The sequence below is a fragment of the Dioscorea cayenensis genome, chromosome 5, assembly GCF_009730915.1.
Source record: "Dioscorea cayenensis subsp. rotundata cultivar TDr96_F1 chromosome 5, TDr96_F1_v2_PseudoChromosome.rev07_lg8_w22 25.fasta, whole genome shotgun sequence".
Classification (NCBI taxonomy): Eukaryota; Viridiplantae; Streptophyta; class Magnoliopsida; order Dioscoreales; family Dioscoreaceae; genus Dioscorea; species Dioscorea cayenensis.
In genome coordinates this window covers 15,487,778-15,492,898 of record NC_052475.1, presented here as the reverse complement: position 1 = coordinate 15,492,898, position 5,121 = coordinate 15,487,778, and the positions used below count along the sequence as shown (strand labels likewise).

The 5,121-nt window shown below is 41.7% G+C and overlaps 1 non-coding gene across 1 annotated transcript; it reads left to right on the top strand.

The window, feature by feature from the left end:
• The first annotated feature begins 1,410 nt into the window (after positions 1 to 1,410).
• Positions 1,411 to 1,517, top strand: LOC120262716. Its single transcript, XR_005536972.1, has one exon. It is a non-coding gene; the product is annotated as a small nucleolar RNA R71 (small nucleolar RNA).
• Positions 1,518 to 5,121: the final 3,604 nt, after the last annotated feature.

The following is a 5,121-nucleotide window of genomic DNA, read 5'->3' as shown; positions in this document are numbered from 1 at the left end:
CACTGAAAATTGGATTTCCAGAAATCCACAAGGGCATGTGGAAATTCCCCACGCCCGTGTGGATTCCAGATTCCAATCTATATAAAGCAGCAAACAACCCCAATTTCAGGATTCATCTTTCATCCTTTCTTCTATCTTTTCTCCAACTTTTGTGACGCCGGCGTCTAGGGTTTAGAGAGGTTTTGGCAAGTCTTTTAGAATGGTTCTACTACTACGACATTGTGTTTCTCTTGGGGAATAGTTATTAGGGGAGCTTTCATTGGCACCGATCCAGTGAGGTGTGCCCTAGGCTTGACAAGGGGACCTTTGGAGAGGACGAGGCTACTCCACAAGACCATCAACACAAATATGGAGGGGGTTTTCCTATGGATTACATGTTTTTACTTTTGATTTAATTATTGATTGTATCTCGCTCCATAGAGAGATAAACTCCCATAGTGGATACTTGGATTTGTGAACCCTAGAATGTATGTGTTTCATTAACCTTTTAATATGTTTTCCTTAATTGATGTCCTTAACTGAGTTCTAATCTTGAATGTTTATTAAATGATTTCTCCCTTAGAGTGACACTAGTGTGAAGAGTCCATCTTGGTAATCTTTGTGAGTGAGTGACACACCATGAGGATTAGACAAAGAAAGATTGTAGAGGGTCGAGAGGTAGCCGAGTGTCCCCTTTCCCTCCAGTGTGATTTATTCTACCTCCATATTCCAACAGTTCTTTACGGTCACAACAGAGTGAAGGGTTAACAGATGAACTCCTCTAGGGCCTACTTGCGCGGGTAATAAAGTGAGGCTTTGAAGTGACTTTAATACCTGGGGCTTAATTGTGATTAGGGGTCTTTCGCCTCGACCAAAGGATTAGATCTACATACAGGAATAGGGTTTATCACTTGGAATCCCTAGAGCTTCTTGCAGCTTTAGACAATGTCACATGTTGAGACTGGTTGATTTCTCCGCCGGGGCATAGTATAGAGTTAGTCACGGTTGAGCTTAGGTTTGAGACCGGGCAGTTAAGGATGTCCATGACACATTAAGCATTAATTAGGAACAATATCCGAGTACCCCACTTTTTTTGATTGCCTTTCCTCTCATTTTATTGTGCCTCCATTTCTTATTTTGTCTAGTTTGTTTGCATCGACCTTTATCCACACCATCATTGTTTCATTTCCAATTAGTTAAGTAGCAATCTTGGTGTTTCTATTCCTTATTCTCTATGGATAAGATACCTTACTCACCTGATATTTATTACTTCGATAAACCCGTGCACTTGCAGGTCACAAGCAAGGGGTGTGTCACCGAGCTTCATTCGGGTCCTTGCTTCCTAAAGTACCTCATGCTATAGCATCAAGTAACTGCTTCATGTTTGGGTTCAACCCATTATAGAAAGTCTGAATGATCATCCATTCGAGGAACCCATGTTGAGGACATTTCCGCAGGAGCTCCTTGAATCTATCCCATGTCTCAAATAGAGACTCTAATTCCATTTGCAGAAAAGAGGATATTTCATTCCTAAGCTTCACAAATTTTGCAGGAGAGAAATATCGGGCAAGAAAAGCTTCTACCATCTCCTCCCATGTAGTGATCGACGCTTTAGGTAATGAATGTTGCCATTTTTTCGCTCTCCCTTTCAAGGAAAATGAGAAGGCCCTCAACTTGATAGCATCATCCATAACACTTCCAAAAATTATGCCGACTACTGTAACATTTGGATGAATACAGGCTTGAGCTCAAAATTAGGAGTTGTAATTGGTGGGCACACAATCCTAGATTGTGTGCTAAGAACTGTAGGTCTGGCATAATCTGCCACTGTCATCTGCTGCTCATTCTATTCTACCATATCTAACCCTTCACCTTCTACATGAGCTTGATTTGTCCATTATTACACAGGTTCTTTTCCCCTTTTACGAAGTGGTCGTTTAAGTTTAGGATCACCCTCAACCAATGTCGAAGGGTTCTCTCAGGTCATAACCTGGAGCTGCAACAAAAGAAAGAAAAAAAATTAGAAAAGATGGAAGAATAAGAAAGTGTGAAATAGAATAAATGGTGAATAGCTAAAATAGCAAAGTGCAAAGTGTTTCTAAAATGCCTATTCCCCGACTACGGTGCCAAAAACTTAACAACGCCCTTTTGCGTGTGTACTGCAAGTGTACGGGTTCATCGAAGTAATAATACTCCGGTGAGTGATTAGTCAAATCCACAGGGAATAGTAATTAGAAACATAAAGATTGTTGTTTAACTAGAATGAAAATAAATTAAAAGTGATGTGAATAAGAATAAGTGTAAATAGAAGTAATAAAAGAAGAAGGAGGCGCAATTAAAAGATAGGAGAGGCAATCGATGATAAATGGGGCACACAGACAATGCTCACCCTAGGACTATTGTTTCAAGTGCAAGACCACTCATTATGTTTCCTAACTAATGTCTAATAAGTCATGGAGATCCTTAAACACACGGTTGCAAAACTTAAGGTCAACTGTGACTAACCCTACACTATGCCCTGATGTTGAAATCTCTCAGTGTCAACACTTCACACTATGCTAGATTGCTTTAGGCTCTAGGGATTCCAAGTGATAAACCCTATTCCCTAAAATAGATCTAACCCTTTGGTCCAGGCGAAAGACCCCTAGTTACAACTAAGCTCAAGATACTAAAGGATTACTTCAACGCTTTACTCTCTCGCTTTTGGAACTTCACTCTATTATGACCGCAAAGAACTCTTGGAACGTAGAGGTAGGATAAATCACACCGGAGGAGAAAGGGGACGCTTAGTTACCTCTCTACTCACCCTCTCAACCTTCTCCAATATAGCATTGTCTAACCATCATGGTGTATCACTCATCCACAAGGATTACCAAAATGGATTCTCAACCCTAATGTCACTCTAAGGGAAAATCAACTCAAAAGGCATTCAAGATTGGAACTCAATTAAAACATCTATTAATGAAAGCATAATAAGAGGTCAAAGAAATAATGTCATCCTTATGGTTTACAAGCCCAAGCACCGACTAGAGGTTTAGCTCTCTATGGAGCAAAATACAATCAATAATGAAATTGATAAACATCTAAAAGTACATACTCTACATGTATTTGTTTTGTAGGATTCTTTATATTTATTTGTTGTATCGATGCCCTTTTGGTTTAAATTGTGTTATTTTTACATTTCAGGCCCATTTGAAGCCTTGGAGCCTCGGCAACATGATTGGGGAGTAGCTCATCATGGGCTTCTCGGCATAAACTGAAATTCCCGAAGGGTCGGTATACGGCCGGTATACTGACCCGTTTACCGGTCGGGATCTGGGCACTTATAAGGTCTTGAAGGGCATTTTTTGGGCATCTTCTACTTGATTTTTCTTCTTCTTTGGGGGACAAGGCCGGCTAGGGTTTGGAGAACACTTCCACATCACTTGAACCCAAGCTTTAGGAGGGCAAAAAGGGAGGAAATCCGAGCATTTTCTCGGTGGGGAGAGCAAGAACAAGGAGGATCTACTTCTAGGGCATCATTGCTTGGAGGTTGAAGACAACGGGAAGCCACCCCTTCGAGTGCCGTCTTCGAAAGGCTTTCTCCGGGGATTCTTGAGTCATTTGACCTTCATCATTTGAGGGAGTGTTCCTCATGTTTACTTTAGTTGTTTGTATGGATTATTTGCTTTTCTTGTTTAAGATGAACAACTAAACCCCTAGGTCACCGGATGTAGGTGAACCTAGGGGGCGAACTTGTGATGTTTTGGATTGTTTGAGTAGTTTATGCATGTTTGGCTTATTGTGATCCTTGTTTGGTGTTCTTGCTTGTTTTGGTACATTTGATTGAGTGATGTATCAAATTCTTGGTAGCACTTTGTAGCATGACCATTGCCTTAGTGCTAGACTCCACCAAACTAGGAAGGGTTCATTGTATAAATATTCCGTGACCATCGGGCTTTTGTACCCCTCCAATCCTAGGGTTGAAAACTACTTGTGTTTCCACCCTAACTTGTGAAAACTTACATTCTCCTCCCAACCGGGTGGGATGTTGGGCGGAAGAGATTCCGCGCTCAACACTTGCACCGGGTTAGGGGTCAATTGCCGTGACCATCGGGTTCACCTAGGTCTTGGTTTTCTCGGTCCAACTAGCCACGTGCTTTATTACTCAATTTCCTACTCACTATAGTAGCCACCTTGGGAATCCGCATCCGTGACCATTTTCCAACCTTGGGCATCTCCCATATTTTACTTGTTTCGTACTTCTTAAGATTTCATTTCGCTTTTCGTTTCGCTTTCTTTTCTTCTTTTCTCTTATCTTGGAATCGGTGAGCTAAACAACAGGTAAGAAGTGAGTAGGGTAGCTCCTCAGGCCCCTTGTGAATACGACCCATTCGCGCGTGCGCGAGTGGTTTATTACTTGACGACCCCGTGCGCTTGCGGGTGTACACACTTCGTGTCGATCAGAAATCAAAAGTATAGATATGCAATCCATGAAAAATACCCCTTTGGTGTTCATGTCGATGGTCTTGTGGTGTGCCCGCGTCTTCTCCAAAGGTCCGCTGGTCAAGCTTAGGGCATACCTCGATGGATCGGTGCTGATGAAAGCTTCCCGAATAACCTCTTAAAAGGCCTAGGCAAAGCCGCTCCAAACACTAGCCGCGGGCGTCTACAAAGGTGAGAAAAAATAGGCCAAAGGATGGAAAGAAGGATCCCCCAATCAAGCTGAAATCATGACTTAAATAGGGCTGGAATCGGGCATCCACATGGGTGTGTGGAATTTTCACACACTTATGTAAATCTACAGAAATTCATTTTTCACAGTCTACGAACAGTAATTGCTACAGTAATTATTGCAGTGATTTGTTACAATACCTGCTACAGTAACTGTCTTTGTACCCCTCTAATTTTCATACTCCTGAATCTATACTTTTCATTGAGGCAACATAAATGGGCACACGTCCATGCTGTAGATCGCGTTGCATCTTCAAATAAAATCACATTTGATGACAATCTTGCTAGCATTACACAACTCAAAACGCATGAGTGTGACTGTCTTTGTGCCCCTCCAATTTGCATATTCACTTGAGCACAACGAAGGTTGTCACACACTCACATGTCTTTCAGCATAACTTGTGTCTTCACGTTTGTTCACTCCTAGAT